This window comes from Pipistrellus kuhlii, unplaced genomic scaffold (genome assembly GCF_014108245.1).
Source record: "Pipistrellus kuhlii isolate mPipKuh1 unplaced genomic scaffold, mPipKuh1.p scaffold_m20_p_12, whole genome shotgun sequence".
Taxonomy (NCBI): Eukaryota; Metazoa; Chordata; class Mammalia; order Chiroptera; family Vespertilionidae; genus Pipistrellus; species Pipistrellus kuhlii.
In genome coordinates this window covers 34919628-34940130 of record NW_023425427.1, presented here as the reverse complement: position 1 = coordinate 34940130, position 20503 = coordinate 34919628, and the positions used below count along the sequence as shown (strand labels likewise).

The following is a 20503-nucleotide window of genomic DNA, read 5'->3' as shown; positions in this document are numbered from 1 at the left end:
GAAAGATGGGTGGGATTTAGGAAGGGGGAGTTCTAGTTACATGTTTGTGCTTGCCAGCTGTGTGTGTGTGTGTGTGTGTGTGTGTGTGTGTGTGCGCGCGCGAGAGAGAGAGAGAGAGAGAGAGAGAGAGAGAGAGAGAGAGAGAGAGAGAGAGAGAGGGAGAGAGAGAGAAAGCAAGAAATGGCTAAGTACTTAGCAAAACAAAGAAATCAATTTCTTTGGAGTACAAAATAGTAGACATCAGATACACCAATTTCCTCTATTCAAAATCTTCTAAATTCCACAAGAAGGAAATCTATATCAGGTGGGTTTGGTGAGAATTTTGATTTACTCCTGATGTAAATAAAATCATTGCGGGAGTTATGTCATTTAGTCATTTAGTCTCCTTTCTTTAATGTGGACTATACCTAATCCATCCCAGACAGATGAAGGGCTACTGTATTATAAGAAAACTGCCAGGGAGGCATTTATGATTTCTTTTTGTGGTCCACTTTGATGTTCTGGTCCCCTGCAGTAACACTTCACATATTCAAAAGTGATTGACATATTCCAGTGTCTAGGCTGAAGTATCCCAAAGTGATAGAACCATCATTTCATCTATTTTTTTAAATGTATTGATTAATTTTAGAGAGAGAAGGATGTGAGAGAGAAATATTGATTTGTTGTTCCAGTTCTTTCTACATTTATTGGTTGCTTCTTGTATGTGCCCTATCTGGAAATCGAACTCTCAACCTTGGTGTATCAGGACGATACTCTAACTGAATTGCCTGGCCAGGGCTGTATTTTTAATTTACTAAGTAGAAAAGAAGAGAAATTACAAAGCTTGGATTTTCCCATCTGCAATTACATAAAATATGTATACACACACACACACACACACACACACACACACACACACACACAAACACACACACACACGTGTGCCATAACTTTTGGAAATCAAAACAGAAATTTATCAGATAAAGATGCCAAAAGCAGTCTCACAGGTATAACTTGAAAGAATGTTGAGGTTCTGTCTGCTGAGATGGCCTGACAGCAAAAAAAGGGAAAGTTGATGATTGATACCCTTTCACCTCTATCACTTCTGGTTCATCTTTTCTGGTTATTTCTTCCTTTTTCCTGTTCCTGTACTATCACAGGTTAGACAAGATCTGACCCTCATACCAGTTTGCTAAGCTCCCCATGATTATAAAGTGGGTTTGCTACTAAAATGGATTAAAGTATCAGTCTCCTTTGGGTTGTTTCTTAAGTGGATTCTTAGAGATGAAAGGCCTTGAAGACAGAAAGTCTTGCAAACCCTAGGCCCTGAATCTCTAATGTGGACCAAGTGGTTGCAGGGGTAATCACACTAGTTTGTCTGGTATACAGTGAAGTTTTATTGGCATACTTACAAAGCTGGGCTTTTATATCTGCATGGCTTATGGAGTAGTGCCATCCAATAGAAATACAGGGTGGGGCAAAAGTAGGTTTACAGTTGTGAGTATGCAAAACAGAATTTATTCTTGTATTATTATTTATTAACTAGAGGCCCGTTGCATATTTGTGCATGGGTGGTTCGCTAGGCCTGGCTGCCAATCAGGGCCTTCCTTCCCCTGATGCTGGCTGCTGGACAGGGCCTTCCTTCGTTCCATGCCACCTCCTGGTGGTCAGCGCACATCATAGCGAGCCATCAAACTCCTGGTTGCTCAAACTCCTGAGGGGACAATTTGCATATTAGCCTTTTATTATATAGGATTATTGTACTATTTTTCATAGGAATAACTGTAAACCTTCTTTCCCCCCACCCTATATAAAGTAATGTAAACCACACCCATGAGCTATATATGTTAATTAAACATTTTTAGTAGTCACATTAAAAAGGTAAAAAGAAACAAGTGAAATTCATTTTAATAGATTTTATTTAACACCATTATATCTAAAATATCATTTTAACATATAATAAAAAATTTATTAAGGACAAATTGTACTGCTTTGTGTACTAACTCTTCTGAATATGGCATTTTGGGTATGCTCCTTGTCAGAGTAGCCACATTTTTTTTTAATTTAATTTTTTTAATTTTATTATTTAAAAAAATATATTTTATTGATTTTTTACAGAGAGGAAGGGAGAGGTATAGAGAGCTAGAAACATCGATGAGAGAGAAACATTGACCAGCTGCCTCCTGCACACCCCCTACTGGGGTTGTGTCCACAACCAAGGTACATGCCCTTGACCGGAATCGAACCTGGGACCTTTCAGTCCGCAGGTCGATGCTCTATCCATTGAGCCAAACCGGTTTCAGCAGGAGCCACATTTTAACTGCTCACGAGCCACATGTGCCAGAGGCTAGTTTATTGGATAATGCAGGTTTAGAGAGTGCCCCAAAGTAAGGACAAGGAGCATATCATCTCTAAGTGTTGGATCCCACTACATAGGGAGCCTGTTATTAGACGATCTCCATCAGCCAGGACAGTTCATGGTATGTGCTGGTCATGCCCAGTAAGTAACTAGAATTAGTGTTTTGTGGAGCGTGGGGCTTTGGAATGTCACTGTGTGCTTGGTTTCACCTCAGAGGGAGTGGCTTGAGCTCTGAATAACGAGAATTGTTCCTCAGAAAAAGAATTGTTGAGCAATAAGTATAGGATTTCCTGGATAATAGCCAAGCCTGAGCAGGTTTTCTATAGATTGGTTAGCACACATTTTTTCCACTTCCTGGAGATGCCCTAGAATTAGAAGGTGGAAAAACAGCCATATATTATATTACAGTGGTGACTATAAAAGGCACCATGTTCCTGAAACTGACCAGGTTGGAAATTGTTTTCAGGGATCCAGGATGGACTGGGGACATGTGTCCATAGTAGCAAACAGGCTTTCCCCTACCCTGCAGACTCCTGGAGCACTCCTGTGAGGTCCTTTTCATTGCTGAGGGACCCAATATGGTACAATCATACTGTAAGATTTAGGAAAAGAACAGCAATATTTTTGTATGAAAGCAAATGGGGGAATAGTATGAGTATAATGCAGAATTTCCTTGCATTTTAAAACACTAGTAAATGAAAAGATACTGAGTTGCTTTGGGACACACCATTTGTCTTGGTTTTGGAGATCATTCTCCTTTGGAATAGGAGAAATAGTTATAGAAACACTGCCTTTTCTTGAGTTTAATGCACCTTCAAGTTCCAGAGTATGCATAGAAAGACAAGGAAACTGGTATGGTCATCCTTATAAAGTGCATTTTCCAGTGGTGAGGGATAATTCATTTTAAATCAGGTATTTTGAGAGAAAAGGACAACAAATGCTTGTTCAGGTTAATCTTATTAAAAACTTCGTTTTAAAAAATAAGTGTGCATACATACATATATGTTCCTCAGGGTAGCCAAGGTTCTCTTTTCCCCCCAGTGTCATTATTTTTATTTAATATTTTTTTTAGTGAAATTTTATGAACAGGGTTTGTTATTTATTTAGATAGTTGTTTTATTCCCTTTAGGATTTCAACTTATATTTTAAAACTTTTCTAACATTTTTACTTTACTCTGATTATAAGACTAATACATACTGATTACTATATGAAGAAGATAAAAGGAATATACTAATGTTATGCTTTAGTACTGTCTTTTTAAAAAATATATATATATTTTATTGATTTTTTACAGAGAGGAAGGGAGAGAGATAGAGAGCTAGAAATGTCGATGAGAGAGAAACATCTACCAGTTGCCTCTTGCACACCCCCTACCGGGGATATGCCCACAACCAATGTACATGCCCATGACTGGAATCGAACCTGGGACCTTTCAGTCCGCAGACTGACGCTCTACCGCTGAGCCAAACCGGTTTCAGCTTTAGTACTATTTTATCTTGTTTGTGATTATTGCTTTTTAAAACATTTTTTTTTTTCTGGAGGGAAAACCTTGAGCATAATTTAAAGCATAACTTCAACCTTATAATAATATTTTTTATGATTATTGCTTTTAATTATTTTATAAAGGAAAAATTTTAGGAATAGAGGGTTGAAGTTATGTTTTAGGTGATGAAATAATCACAAGAAATATAAAATGGCCACTATTTATATATTATAATTTTATCTATCAGTGGCAATTGCAGTTGGAAAAAAGATCAAGTTATTAGATGGTTTCAGAAGTTAAATGGTTCAGCATGGTAAAAACTAAGATAAAGAAAATAAACAGTGGCCTAGCCAATTTAGCTTAATAGATAGAGCATTGGCCTTCACATCAAAGGGTCCTGGGTTCGATTCTGGTCAAGGTAATGTACCTTGGTTGCAGGCTCTTCTCCCACCCAGTCCCTGGTTGGGGACGTGCAGGAGGCAACTAATCCATGTATTTCTCTCACAGATGTTTCTGTTCCTCTCTCTTCCATGCTCTCTGTAAATCAATGGGAAAATATCATTGGGTAAGGATTAACAACAACAGCAAAAAATAAACAGTGAATAACATAATGCAGATGGATGAGGCATGGGATAGCACCTTTTATTCTGGTAAAAGAGTTAAAGATTCAGTTAGGAAATAGTGATGCCCATTGTTAACACTCCTGAAGTCTAGCAATCATGGTAAACAATGCTCATTGCTGAGGTTCTTTCTACTGCACTTAGGCACAGATTTGCTTTTTTTTTTTTTTTTAAATATATTTTATTGATTTTTTACAGAGAGGAAGGGAGAGAAAAAGAGAGCTAGAAACGTCGAGAGAGAAACATCAACCAGCTGCCTCTTGCACACCCCCTACCGGGGATGTGCCCACAACCAATGTACATGCCCTTGACCAGAATCGAACCTGGGACCTTTCAGTCCACAGACCGACGCTCTACCACTGAGCCAAACCGGTTTCGGCTAGTTTTGCTTTTAAATCAGCTGTTGGTATAGTCAAGTGGAAACCTATTTAATAGCCTAGATATAATCTAAAAAGAGAAGGGAAGTAGGCAACAGAAAGCCATAGGATAAAATCTATGGATCACTTTTTTAGTAAAGCTCTCTGAAAAGGAAGGAATGGGGTGTGGTCATTATCAGATCCTCTACAGCTCCCAAAGCCCAGACATTTTGATATATTGAATTTAAGGAAAGAGAGAGAACACTAGTTTAGTGGTTCTCAACCTTGATACCAAGATCTCAATGACTGCCATTTGTAGGCACAAATGTTTTCTCATTAATGGCTATTCTAGAGTTGGAATGGCACAGAGCTGATAGCCTATAACCTGGGTCTGCTCGTGGGAGTACAGGAATTTGGGAACTTCATCTCTCCCAGACAAAGTAAAAGCTGTGCCTCCTGTGGCTAGAAAGAACAACTATCTAGTAATTTGTTTTGAACTGGCTTCCTCATGGAGACGACTTCACAGTAGTAGCAGCTGAGGCTGCAGTAGTTACAATAGTAACAGTCCATCTCTCTGCTGGTCTTTTAAAAAGTCTGAATCCCAGGGAGAGTCTGACTCAATGTTTTGGGACATAAATGCTTACAGGTTTAATTAAAGAAAGCCAACTCTGGTAGAAAGATGTCAAGGGGCACACGGTGCAGAGGACAGATGGTGTCTGACTCACAAGGAGCAACACACAGGGAGAACACTTGTTCAGAAAATCATTCATTTTCCTGTTATCAGTAACTGAGAGCATTGTATTATGCTGCCCATAAACAGTTAAGGTTTCTTTGGTAGCTAAATAGAGGCCTCCTGCCTTCAGGTAGCCACAGTGATTTTAGCACTGCAGGGTGGGGTACTGTTTGGTACTTGCTATTCTTTTTCTGTAAACTTGTAGGTCTAGGTATATTTCAGGAAGGAAGTTAAAACGTTGGGTGGTGATTAACGTCTCTCATGGGGATGAGGAGGGGTAGGCACTCTTGTTTTCAAACCAAAACAAGTGTATTTACATTTATATTACTGTTTACCAGCAAAGTAACAATTCCCTGTCCTGTGTCAATTCTATTCTGGGCAGATATTGGGGGTCAGGGAAGGTAAATACTGAGGGTCTAGGGAGAAGAGATCACCTCCCTCCTGTTGGTTTTCCTTTTAGCCATGTTACATTGTTCCATATTGTCTCTTAGGGGAACCAACTTCGCATGAAACAGGCTAAGTCCCAGGGACTGTCTCAGCGAGTGGTCTTCAAAGCTTAGTTCTGACATTGCGCTCACTGGCAAGAGGGTGACAACAGGAAACTCCTGGGGAAAATTTTTGTTCCAGAGCATCGCTAGGTAGAAATTCTGAGGAACGAGAACTGGACAGTCACTGAGCAAAGGTAGAATAAAGTGAACATGTGAGGGATTCAGCCTGCCCATGGAAACCTGCTGGGAAGGGAAAATTATTTAAAACCACACTAACTGGATAAAGCACTAAAGTAGCAGAGGACTGGAAAAAAGAAAGTATGCTTCCAGGGTTTCCAAAAACAGGAAGAGAGAAATGAACCTGTCAGTTGTTATTCTCTCAAATTAAAGTTAATCTCAAGTGAAACAGTGGAAAAAAGTATTACAAAACAACAGGCATGTCTTATGAGAGGGTTAATCAAGGTCGTGAGAATCAACAGTTTTGTAAATTATGTTGAAAAATTTACATTTATGAAATCCCAGGTAAAAATTGGTCATTAAATTGCTGCAGTAAAATAGCTGGACCACAGTTTAAAAGAGTAATGAATCTAGAATGATAAAGATTCCCCCTTTTAGGTTATTAGCCATGCCTTGAGGTTCACCACTGAGTCAGGAGATTTCTTCTGACTCTGACTTGAGGTTGTTTCATTTTTTTGCATATTTATGTAAACATATTTTCATAGTATAGACCTACCGTATTTTTCGGACCATAAGATGCTCCGGACCATAAGACACACCAGTTTTTAGAGAAGGGAAATGAAGAAAAAAAGATTCTGAAACAAATAGTGTCCTAAAATATTTTATGTGCATTAAAACCCAACATCACAGTCATAAACACATGTAATCAACCCTGTAAAGTAAACAGCAGCATTTAGAACCATTTTAGAGCCGGGCAAGCACACAAAGACCACACAGAGCCGGGCAAGTAAAAAAACTTTTTTTTTAAAGTATATGTGTAGGCTATATTTGGACCATAAGACGCAGGGACTTTTCCCCCCCACTTCTGGGGGGGAAAAAGTGCGTCTTATGGTCCGAAAAATACGGTAATTTGTATTCTGATTTTTTTCTCAGTTAATCTAAAGTTGCCATGTGTTGTTAGTTCATGTTATTATAATTTTTATGACTAGAAACTACTTGTTTATGCTTTGTGTTAGATATTTGTGTTATTTCAAAGGACATTTATGCTATTACAAATAACCTGCAATGAACATCCCATGCATAGTAATCTTTCCTCATTATTTTGGATTATTTTCTTAAAACTATTTTTAAATAGGATGAGTGAAAGAAATGAGCATCTGAGGGCTTTTTATCCTTCTTGCAAAATTGCTTTCTAAAACATTTCCCCAGTTATACGTGGTGATGTGAGAGTGTGCCTAATGAGGTTACATTGTGTGATGGATTCCCTGGATTAATGCAACTGGAAGAGATTCTCACCTGAGCTGATGCTGAATCACCTCCCAATGGAATCCTGGTCTCAAAATATATTTTTAATGAATTACTATGGACAGAAAAAAGAAAAGTATATGTCAGTGGGAAATTTTAGATAGTCTCTGATGGAAGGGTTTTTCAATTTTTTTTAGGTTTACATTGTTTTATGTAAAATTTTTAGAGCCTAAAATTGGGGAGTAAATACCACTTAATGTATTGAAATTGGTTTATAAATGATAGCATCTAAAAATCTCTCATGTGTAGTGGGGCTGAGTAACATTTGTGGGTAAATGAAATGCTGTGGGAAACTTGTCACTCAGATTAGCCCTGAAATGGATTTTTTTAAAAATGTGTGGTTGAAATTAGACTGTTCTGCTTGAAATTACAGATATTTTTCCACCCAGGTTTCCTTAAAATGAGCTATGTGTCTACAATTCACTGTTACAGCCAGTATTTGCAAATACTGTAACAAAAAGCTGTTCAAACAAATATTCAGTCTTTCACATCCCAAACCATGTGGGAAAGGGACATACTTTTTAAAAGTGGGAATTCTTAATGTTATAATTTGTTTGGTTGGAGCAGGAACTATTTAAAAAACTCACAGCTTTAATAAGTGAAGGAGACATGCTGATGTAAACCACAAACATGTTTAGTGCATGAGATCATTCAGACTCCTCACCTTCATAACAAAAGGTTTTCCCTCTTCTGGCTTTTTCTTTTTTCTTTCTTTCTTTTCCTTTTCCTTTTTTTTTTTTTTTTTTTTTTGACAACCATGTCAAGTTTTCCTGGCGATGGCTGGGAGCAGCACTCCAACTATTAAGCTGTGTGAGAACAGTGAACTTGGTCAGCAAGGATCATTTGTCTGCAGTTGTCAACAAAGACTTGTTTTACTAGGAACAATGACTACGCAGGTTTGTGCGGAGTGTTGTGTGCAGAAGCGTTAATCAGTAAGCAGCTTGAGCCACACTCAAAATCTCTTTTACATAGTTATTTTGCTGTTTGGAGGTGATTGTTGTCTCTGTCAATTGGCACAGTGTGAAAAAGAAGTTCATCAGTATGCTAGGATGCTCTCTGCCGAGAAAGCTTGACTCCAGTTCTGTTTCTTTTCTTCTGGTTCTCTTTAATCAGGTTTCACCAGCACACAGCCCTGATACTATTGATGTTTAAGTACAGAAAGTGATTAAATGATAATGATCTTGGTCTCCATCCAAGCTGACAGATTTTTCTAGCTTTGGGAATACTTCAGTGCCTTGGATGGAGTGCATTTTTTACACACTCACTCACGCATTCACACACACATACACATTCACACACTTCACACTCACAGAGGACCTTGATTCCAAGAAGTACAGAAAGGACAATGTTGGCTATTAAAAAAGGGTGATAGTGTAAAGCTAGTACGAGTAACTGGGTGTGAATGAATAATTCTACTCTGTTTGGCACTTACAAAAAGGACTGAATCACTACAAGAAACATTCTAAGCTTTATTCCAGCCTAGTTGAATCACTAAGATCAAGTTTTTAGAAATCTGAAGCTGATAAAAGTTTCATTTTGAGTCCTAAGCAGTGGTACATATGTGAATCTTTTCCCTGTACACATTTCAGGAGACTCGCCCTAACTTTTCCCATTCAGTGACCACCTCCCCGCCCCCCGCCCCCCCACATACAATTAAATTTTTTGTTTTTTTGTTCACTGTTGGGCAGCTTTCCATGCCTGACAAGCAGATAAAACTGATGACAGGAAATGTATGGAGTGGCAAGTTTTTGAGTTTTTCCAATTTCAAGAGTATTTGTGAGGGGGCAATGGATATTAAAAACACCTTATGTGTGGTGCCTAAAAGCTTGGATAATGAGTTCTAATATCAGTAATAATACATCTATGTTCTAATGTTGACACTGTCTCTTGTCTCTTGATAGCCATGTGACCTTGAGCAAGTCACTTAACCTCTCAATATGAAGGATAAACACAAACAATTGATTAACATAATAACTTAAAACTAATTTAGCATTCTCTGAGCACTGTGCCTGGTCATGTTTCATGTGTTGCCATTTAATCTGCATGACAATGCATTGAAGTATATCCTGTTATATTTTGACCAGAGGCCTTGTGCTTGAAAATTCACGCACTGGAAGGGGCTCCCTCAGCCTGGCCTGCCCACTCTCACAGTCCAGGAGCCCTCAGGGGCTGGAGGCAACTCAGCAATCAGGGGAAGGTGATGTCCCATCACACCTCTGCTGCTGTCGCTGCTGGCAGCGTAAGCCTTGGCCGGTTGTCTGAGCCTTGGGCGGCCCTGGGTGGCTGGGCAGCTGCCATCTGAGGCTTGCCTACGCCTCAGGCCAGTGAGACTGAGGGGACTGGGAGCAGGTGCATCTGCTGCCCCGGCTGGGTGGAAGGAACTGGGCATCCATCTTGTGGCTGTGGGTATTGCCATCTTAGAGGGTGGGGCAGTCAATTTTCATATTTCTTCCTTATTGGCTGTGGCCGCCACTATATTTGTGATAGTGTGAGGGTCAATTAGCATATTCTCTATTTATTAGATAGGATTTGACAAACAAGGAAATTGAGACCCAGCGAGGTTAAAATCTTGTTATAGGTGATGTAGCTAATATGAAGGAGTAAAATGACTGCATTTCTTGAACCATATTCATTCTACTCTATCATCCTGGCTCTCCCCAAATGCCCTGGTGTGATGTTTTATATATCAGAATTCCTGCTTCTGAATAGATGAGATAGGGAGGAAAGATTGACCAAAGATTTCCACAGATTCTATATTTCTGCTACTACCTTCTAATGGTTGACAAGATTCTAAACTTGTGCTATTACCTTCTAATGGTTGGAAAACAAGGGGTGTGGAGGGGGCTAGACCTATGAGAACTAACATTTTAACTAATCTCTGGTCCAAGTGGTTTCTTACAAATGGTTTAAATTAGTGAGAAGTGAAAAGGAATACAAAACGCAGAGGCAACCTATCGAAAGACTTCTTTTGGTGGGGCTCATGAAGTAATAATACAATTTGACAATGCAGGAAAACCCATGTGAGGGTCTAGTGAGTTACTTCATTCAAAAGTCTTTAAGTCTTAGGGTTGAGAGTATGAGAATTTGTATAGCTAGACCAAAGTATAATAGTTATACCAAGTCTTGGAATGGAAGCCTTGAAAATACTCTAAGAGATATCTTATAAACCCTGTAGATTTCATTATCCTCGAATAGAGTTTCCCTTAGCCAAAGCTGGAGGAAGTTGAAGGAAATTTTGGACTCCTCAAGATCAGTCCTGCTATAAAGTACTTGTCTTTTTGGAGTGAAACTGGCTAATATCTAGATGGGGCTTATGTGGTAGCAGTGGCCAGCTGTAATTTCTGGATGTTTGAATAGAAAAAAAACCCCTCTTATCTCTGAAAAAGGGTTTACTAGTAAGTTCATATCATTGATACCAAATTAGGCAGTTGCTCATTGGAGCTCTTCCTCTTTGTGCATATAGATATTACTTTCTTACTTTCATGTAGTGCTCTTGAGAAGAGAATTGTTGATGATTTTCTAGAGTAAAAAAAAGACTGGTCCAAATACATAAATATTTTGTCTGTACACTGATTCTACTGGAGGTATATTAGGATTAACAGTCTACTGGGATGGCCAGAGTTTCCTGGGTAATTTTAATCTAACACTTATTTAAATTTTAGTGTCAAATGTTTAAATATGACTTAGTAAATAGAAATGTTAGGAGAGAGAAAGGCAATAGGGATAACATAGATGGTCTCTTAATTTTAGATGACTTTTCAGGGTCTTTCAACTTCATATATATTAGGGTACGTCCAGAAACCCCTATTGATGAAGAAGATGATGATGGTAATAGCTATTATGTTATAGTGATACCTGTTGTTAGTCTTTTTAAAAACATATATATTTTATTTATTTTTTACAGAGAGGAAGAGAGAGGGATAGAAAGTTAGAAACATCGATGAGAGAGAAACATCGACCAGCTGCCTCTTGCACACCCCCTACTGGGGATGTGCCCGCAACCAAGGTACATGCCCTTGACCGGAATCGAACCTGGGACCTTTCAGTCTGCAGACCGACGCTCTACCTACGGAGCCAAACCAGTTTCGGCATGTTGTTAGTCTTGATATAATGGTTAGAAAATTACTTGTATGTTAACCCTCCACAAAAACCCTAGTAAGTTAGAGATTATTGTTTATATTTTAGTTATTTAACATATTGGGATTCAGAGAATTATCTAATCACTTAAAGTCACACAATATAAGAGTTAATACAGGAACTAGTATACTGGTAGTGCTAGAGTTAGACTCCTTTTTTTCCATTTTTTAAACGTTTTGCATTGTAAAACAGTGAATTAAAAAAATTCATACACATCTTACTTTAAAAAACGAATGGTTTATAGAATTTTTTCTCTTGATTTCTGATAACTCAAAAAAAGTATTGTTTGTGAAAACTTAACTATTGCACAATAGAGGAAAGAGCTTTCACAGGAACATGGTGACAACCATAAAAGCTTCATCAGCTTTGTAGATGTCACGTTTAAATCCCATGCTTTCCATTAGGTTCATTCGCAGTATATATTTTAATAGTATTTCCAATGAGGGGTCTGGGAATGGGAATACACTTAATAGTATTTCCTATGAGTGTCTCTGAGTGATAAAATCTTGATCTTAGAATGTCTGAAAATGTCTTTAATTTGCTGATTATTTTAGTTGGACATAACTTTCTATATGGACAGTAACTTCCCTTCAGATTTTGAAGATTTTAGCAGTGTTTGGCCTCAATATTGCTTTTTAGAGTTTGCTGACCATCTAACTGTAGTTCTTTTAAGAGTTTTTCTTTATTATGTTTTTATCTCAAGTCATGTAGTGTGGATTTATATTTATTTATCCTGCTCATATCTAAGGGCTTAGTTCTTTCTATAATTATGGGAGAGCTCTCCAAATAGTCCATCTTTGTAATTCCTTTTGTTATTATTTTTCTGAAATTGTTGTTAGACATATAAAGGAATCTCTTTATCTTCTGACTCTCTTAATTTATTTTGAAGAAAAATATTTCCCACCTTTTGTGCTTCCTTCTAGCTGAAATAAAATGACACCTCCTTAGTATTCCAATTCACTATTTTTTTGATGAGTCAAATGTAGATTTTTATACCATCTGTTGAATTTTCCTAGTTTAGTGAATATACTTTTACTTCAAAGATTTTTAATTGTTTCTTCTTTATATATACTTTTTCTTATTCTGTTTTTTAAACTTTCATAAGTAAATAAACAGTAGTACATATATGAGTGTCTTCCCTGAATACTAGTATATATTTCAGGAGATTCTCCCCAACTTTTCCCCCTATTACATTTATTTTTAATGGGTTTTAAAAATACCTTATTATTTTTAATGGATGTTGTTTCTTTATTCATCTTATTAATTATCCTAAACCTATTTATTTTAAACTCTTTCTTTTATGAAATTAATTTCATTTGGCTAAATTTATAACTTGATGGTTGATTTGACTTTCTTAGAATTAGGTCCTTTTATATGTTTGGAATTTTAATTTGTGGAATTGTGTGAATGTGAGGGATTTTCATTTTTTTGTATTGTTTCTTTCTCATTCTACCTTCTAATGCTTTTGTGGTTTTGCTGTTGTCTTCACCTGGTGCCTCTGGCCCAGTCTATAAGTGAATATTATAATAGTATTTAATAAATTATTGCTCTATGATGAGTTGGGGAATATCAAAGATTCATGGAGCAAGCAGGCAATCTGACTCAGTTTCTCTCCTAAGATTTCCTCTATGCCCATAGCAGTTCATAAAGCTGGAGCCTCATGCAGTGTGGGCATCGGTTTTTTCCCCCCAGTTTCCTTTCATAGATGTGGGTACTTGGGTGTTTTTAGAAGAGCAAGGAAGCCTCTTTCGGTCCCTGGCTTCTAGCAGTAAGCCAGATTTCACCTCCAATCTTGCAAGTTGCAGTTCCAGCTCTCATATTCTTCAAAAGTTCAGTTTCCTCAGCCACTGCCAGTTTCTGGCCTGGGAGTCCAGTGTTTCTTTGATCATGTCTACTTTATCTCTATTTTTGTTCTTATCAATAGAAATTTATCTTGCCTTAGAGACTGACAATATATCACCATTTTTAAAAAAATTAAATTTTAAAGCGTAAAATACGTATTTGGGTCAAAGAAACTGTTTAGGAGCTCGGACTTACAGAGCTAACATGATTTTAATTATTAGGATGCCATTGCTTTGCTAGTTTTCCTGTTTGAAAGTCATCTTCCCAGAAATGCTGACCATCTAACTGTAGTTCTTTTAAGAGTTTTTGTCTGCCTGTCTTTTCTTCCTTCTTTTGCAAGATTGCTTTAGAAGAAATTAAGGGATTTACTTTCTTCCTGGTGTTACTGGGTTAGGCAATATTTAGAATAAATTTCAAGACTGCCCTTTCAGTGCAAATGTCAGTATTATCTCAAGTTAAGGACAATGATATTAAGAAATAAGTAAGTTTACAGAAATTATTCTCCAGAACCAATTTTCAGGAGATGTGACATTTGATATGATGTTTACTCAGGCGTAAACTTCCATTTGGCTTTCATGTGCCTTGTTATGAAATAACTGAGAAAGCTTCATGAGGTCTTAGGGTTTCCCTTCTTTTTCTTTTAAATATGAAATCATATTGTAATAAAGGTGTTGTTTATATCAGAGCTTTATAAAAAGCAAATATTAATAAAACTGCAAATGTTTTATTTCTTTTTTCCCCACATCTTAATAAATTATGAACAACCAGAAATTGTCCATGCTTCAGGGTATGTTTAAATGTACTTTGAGTACTTTAGGTTTAAGGATACCATTGTGCTATAAGCAATTTCCCCAGTTCTCTTTTAAAGTCTACTAAAGGCCCATTAACTTTCCTGCCATTCCAGTAGCTTGTGCTCTTATGCTCAGATCCTGAACTCTGGTAACTGGTCATGGTAACCAACCTAAGTTAAGTATCTAGAAGTTTTTCTTTATTCTACAATAGTTTGGTGTAAACTGTTGTTTTGAAAATTACTTAGTTAAAATGACTCAATCTTTTGAAAGATATATGTACTTGGTAAAATTTTCACACAAAGTGTCCAGTAAAAGCAATTCTCCAATTCTATCGCATTCCTTCAGGCCTTTTCCTCAGGCCAGGGTTGCTGTTCTGGGTATCTTTCCTGAGAACTTCTGTGCATATATGGTCATAGTCCATTTTTAAAATAAATGATAATACATGCTATACACTGTTCTGATCCTTGTTTTTCACACCTTATGATTTACTTTGGAGCTCATTCTCTATCAGTGGGCAAAAAAACAACAACCCCAAAACAACAAAAAACACACAACTGCCTGCTTACCCTTTAATGCTAAAAGTGTTAACTTGCTAGAAACTTTTGTACTCTACAAAGCATTAATTAAGTAGGACCTGTTAGTGTCTATGGCAAGTTTGTTTTATTTTAAAGTAGAATGGACTCTGTTTATTCAGCTCTTCTGGTGGGTAGATTTTGAAGTATGTAGTTCAGTAACTAACACAGCAGAGTTTACTGTATGGAAATCAGCCTTTCAGTTCTGTGTTTTCAACAATAGGTGGCACCAGCAATTTCTGTATTTGGGCTATATGTAGATGGGAAGCATCATAATTTTGATTATTTTTCACTTCATATTGTTGAGTTAATAGATTATGTAGAGCAAAGATGTGTTTAACTGAAGGCTGAGGGGCTTACACAAGCATGCACACATATGGGGAGTAAGCACTTTGTAGAAAAATACCTGAGATTCCATGCTGCATTACTTTCCTTGCCTGTATTTGTAGCAGTCATCTAGTGAGACCAGACATTTAGGTAACACATTAGAATTAATTAATTATGAATACAGTCTTATATATGCAAAATAGATCTTTGCGGGTGAATATTTTGAGATTATTTTGGTGGAAATTTGGTCCTTGGCCACACACATGAGAATTTAGCAATGACTGAGGAATCATGTGCTCTCATAGCTTAGTGTGTTACAGCTGCATTGACAGTTCTCATCTCTGTCTCAGCCCTTCCTGCTACCCCATGCTCACTGTCATCTATGCCTAGAATGTCCCCATGGGATTTAAAACACAGCATATAAAAAATTAAATTCATTATTATTCCTGGAGAACAGTTTTCTTTTCTTGCCACCTTAGATTTCTCTTTACTACTTTCTAATTTACTCTTCTGTCTTTCCAAAAATTTGTTTTATTTATGTTCCCTGATAATATAAGGCTTTGGGTGGATGAAGATGGCAACCGGCAAGAAGGTAAGAAGAGAGAGAGTGTGAGAGTGAGTGAGTGATAGAGGAGTGTGTGGACATGTGGGGTGTGTGTGTGTGTGTGTGTGTGTGTGTGTGTAAGCTAGGGACAGTTAGATCCTGAAGGTCTTCCAAGGGGCTACTAAAATGAGCAGTCTTAATGGCAAAGCCTGATGCCACCACAGACACTCCAGGGGTGGTCAGCGCGGGCACAGAGACCACACCATCTTGAAAAACAGAACTACTTGAGACTAGGATCCTAGCCTCAGCACCACCCAATCTGGTCCCAGACGCAAACCAGGACCCTAAAGTCCCAAGGGACAAAGAATTGTGATCACAGCTGCAGACCCATAGACATCAAGAATTCAGACACCCGGACCGCAGATTTCTGGGAGTCACAGAGCCCATCCCTCTCCCCACATACTCACTGCAGTGCCATAGGAACTGCTAGATGCACCCCTTGCACAGGTCTGCAGCTCTGCTATGGGAATTTGAGCCTGGGCGCACACTAAGACACTGGGAATCTGTTCCCTGAAATGCAATCGGGTGACCAAACCCCACGCCCACACAGGGCGGCAGTGCCATCTTAGATTCTGGGCAAGTGCACACAGAAGTCTGTTTTCTGCAACTGTGCAACCCCATCCCCCAAGCAGACCGGGGACCCTGATTCTCCACGCAAGAGGCACCACTGAGGACCAATGACTTGACTCTTGTTTCTCATTGCACACACCTTGGATCCCTGTTTCCCAGGGCATTCACACTAAGAGCCAGTGAATCCAATTCTTGGAGCATGCATACACAGGGATCCTGATTCTTGGCATGAGGCTGCACCAAGCAACAGAGACTCTGATACTCAATTTTTGGTATGGGCACAGGGGGACTCTGACTCCTGGCACGCACTGGGGGACTCAGATTTTTGACATATGCCAGCAGGGTCTCTTTTTCAGTATGGTACAGGTGGGGTCCCTGATTCTACGTGCATGTAGGAGGCTGCAACTGAGCACCAATGACTCTGATCCTGGGTGAGCGTGGATTCCACCAACCCTTGGCAGCCACACTTCTTGGTGTCGGAGCTCTTCAGTGACAGTTGGGTGGTGTGAAGCTCCCTTGACACATAACCCAGGCCCATGAAACTCAACTTTTGAACCTCCTGGTGATAGAGAATGGGGAGACAATGAAACAATCCCAGAAGAAAGAAAATGAGGAATTGCCAAGAAAGGAAATAAGTGAAACAGAAGCATGCAACATGACAGAAAAATAATTCAGACTAATGGTCGTACACTTCATACGTGGGATGGATGAGAAAATCAATAACGTATTAAAAAATCAGGAAGAAATAGAAAGTGATATAACTACAATTAAAAACACCATAGAAGGTTTCAACAGTAGACTATAAGAGGCATAGGACCAAATTAGTGAGTTAGAAGATAAGGTAGTGAACAAGCCCAATCTGAACAGCAACTGGAGAAAGAAATTGAAAAGCAGGAGGAGAGTCTAAGCTTTGTGACAACACAAAACAAAGTAACATATGTATAATAGGGCTTTCAAAAGGACAAGAAGAGCAGCAAGGATTAGAAAATCTATTTGACAGAAAACTTCCCTGATAGGGAAGAAAAAAGTTACACAAATACAGAGAACACCTGTGTTTGCCTTCTGCAGACCTTTTCTCACCTCAGGCTTCCTACTTGTGTGCTAGGACTTTTTTTTTTCTTTAAAAGATGCTCCTAAAGCTCATTCTCACCAGATTTCATCCATCTTATCTGCCTCTAAGATAAAATGTACTTCTCTTAGAAATGAGTAATTCTGATTACCTTTAAAACTAAGATATAAACATATTCTAGAAATTTACTTCAGACTAATAAATTGATAATTCTCACCAGATTTCATCCATCTTATCTACCTCCAAGATCAACTGTACTGCTCTTAGAAGTGAGTAATTCTCATTACCTTTAAAACTAAGATATAAACATTCTAGAAATTTACTTTAGATTAAAGAATTGATAATAACCACACTTAATTGAGGTCATGTGATAAGCCAGACACTTTGCACCTATTTTATTTTTAGTCCTCATCAACAACTTCATGAGGTAAATACTTTCACTTCTGCCCCATTTTACAGTGGAAGAACTCAAGGTTCAGGAAAGCGAAGTAACCTGCTTAGGTTCATACAGATAAGGAGTAGAAAAAAAAAAAAAGAAAAAGAAAAAAAAAAGGTGGGGTCTTGGCTTTCCATGTAATACCCTCACTACTTTGAAGCAATTCTATAAAGTTGAAAAAGCAGGAATTTATGCAGTTTCTTTCCTTGCTTAGCTCTTTAGTACCATCCACTCCCCCTTAGGTATATATGGCTGTTCTGTGATACAGAATTTGAGCCCAGGCATAGCATCATTTAACCTTTTCCAAGGAAGACCTAATATTTCTCTGTTTTATAAGTTGTTTCTGTTGGTATTTTTATTTATTTATTCAACCTATATTCATTCTAATGATGACATGCCAAGCACTGATCATATAGTTGTTGAAAAGGCATATATGGTCCTATCTTCATAGAATTAACTGGTTAGGGGAGAATGCAGGCTATCCATATACGTAAATAAAACAACAACAAACAAATAAGAGACCAACTTATTTTTGTTCATTGTTATTGTCATGATATTGGAAAACAGAATTAACTTGAACATTCAATGTCTAATCTGTTGAGAAAAGACACTAATATGAATACATTGTCTCTTGGATAGGAATTAGTAATTCAAACCAGTATATGTTTGAAGCTGATTAAAGGAAAATAGTCCACATTCCTGAATAATGATTTAAATGTGTTGGAACATTACCCATTACCCATACATAATAGAAATATATTTTAAAATTCTGGCCAGTTGTTAAAATAACATTTCAGGTAGATGGTGTTAATAAGTATTCATGAAATAATAGAATGCTGAGCTAGAAAATGTTGTTTGACCTTCTCCCTCATTTTTCTTGAAGAAATTAAAGCTGAGAGAAATTGTATATGCAGTATTCCCATGACTTCCTAATTCATGACTCTAGGATGAATAGATTCTGGTTTAATCAAGGTTTCAAGAGTTCAAATTGTCAACATTTTACCCTCTCATACATTAGCAGTGTCAATGACTTGGGAATTAATATGACTTGAACTTCGTGATTCTTTCCCTTAGATGTGGTTGAAGTAGTGTGAGCTCATCAAGAAGCAGTTAGATCTTCTCTTCAGCCTTCCTTGTCTAAAGTTCATCTTCTACTTCTGAATGGTTTAAGTAGTTCCTAGTGACTAAGAGGTAGTTTTACTCTGTATGATTACTTTAGCAGACCACACTAAAGCATTTATGTTTCTTGTTAAGCCGTAGGAACGAGTTTTCTTAATGCCATCACTGAATTCCAATGGAGGTACTAAGTTACTCATGCATTTTCTAATGGTTAAAAAATTTTCCAGAATCTTGGCTGTCTAGTTCTCATCATTCTGAGGTTCATTACCAAAGAGTAATTGATACGTTTTGACTAGCAGACTGACCCTACTTAGAATACCAACTAAGTAAAACATCTAAGATCTTAGGACAAAATTTTAAAGAGTAAACTATATGAGAGACAAAATTTTATAGTTATAAGAAAAGATGCTAACTTGGAGAAAAAAAAACACCTTTCTATTAACTTATTACATCAATGTAGGGAAGCTGTTTACTCTCTCTGAGCCTTATTTTTCTCATCTATAAACATGAAGATAGTTATAACAATACCTGTTGTAGATGTCTCATGTGATTACTGAGAAAAATCAAAGGAGATAACAAATGTGAAAGCTCACTAAAAAAAATAAATTGTCAGCCTTCTTTATCTATAGGTTTCTTGTCTGCAAATTTAACAAACTGCAGATTGAAAACAGTGCTTTGAATTTGTGGATGTGGAGCACAGGCTATATATATATATATATATATATATATATATATATATATATATAATTTTTTTTTCCTTCAAATTCTGCAACAAGTGTTTTTATTTGTTTTATTGTTTGAAGGATTACAAATAGTAGTACATATGTCTCCTTTTTCCCCCCCCTTGACATCCCCCTTGCCTCCCCTACCCTTCTTCCTATGCCTTCACTCCCCTCCCCCCCCCCCCCCCCCCCCCCGTGTCTTATATCCATTGGTTATGTTTATATGCATGCATACAAGTCCTTCAATTGGATTGATCTTTTACAGCCTCACCCCCCCACCACCAAAAAAAACCAAAACCCTCCATTGCCTTCTCTCTATAATTTGACAGTCTATTCAACGGTTCTTTATCTCTAATTATTTTTCCCCATTTCTTTTCTTTGAAAAATCTTGCAACTGCAGACTAGAAATAAACATATAATAACAAAAAACGTTTGAGTCACAATTTCAGTGTCCAACAGTTCTGAACCCAGTTTTAATGTCAAATAGTTCCTTATTTGTACATGCCTGCAATGATATCTGGATGATGGGCAGATGGTGGCAATGCAGGTCCGACCCTGTCTGGTTTGGTCCTGGGCAACATGCAGCAACACACAGCTGCTGGCCAGGTATTGTTAGCTTCTTTCATCTCTGGGTTGTTTCTCCTCTTGTCTTTGTGGTTGGAGAAGACCTGACAACTCCTCTCTGTTGCAGGAATCCCCATGGTCTTGGAGTAGTTTTCTTAAAATATAAAAACATATTCTCAACCAAAAGTTAATAAAGGAAACTTTTCTATAAAATTGACTTGGGATCTTTTTTATTTTCCTTTGGCTTAT

General features: G+C 37.7%; 1 protein-coding gene and 1 long non-coding RNA gene across 5 annotated transcripts in view; one reads left to right on the top strand and one right to left on the bottom strand.

The window, feature by feature from the left end:
* Window positions 1-20503, top strand: part of GLIS3 (GLIS family zinc finger 3) — a 431194-nt gene that overhangs the window by 46263 nt on the left and 364428 nt on the right. The window lies entirely within an intron of this gene.
* LOC123652145 overlaps window positions 1647-20503 on the bottom strand; it is a 38449-nt gene continuing 19592 nt past the window's right edge. The window contains exons 2-3 of the long non-coding RNA XR_006741297.1: window positions 8166-8307; window positions 1647-1693 (exon numbers count right to left, since the gene is read on the bottom strand). This is a non-coding gene — a long non-coding RNA (uncharacterized LOC123652145). The remainder of the gene's footprint in view (window positions 1694-8165; window positions 8308-20503) is intronic.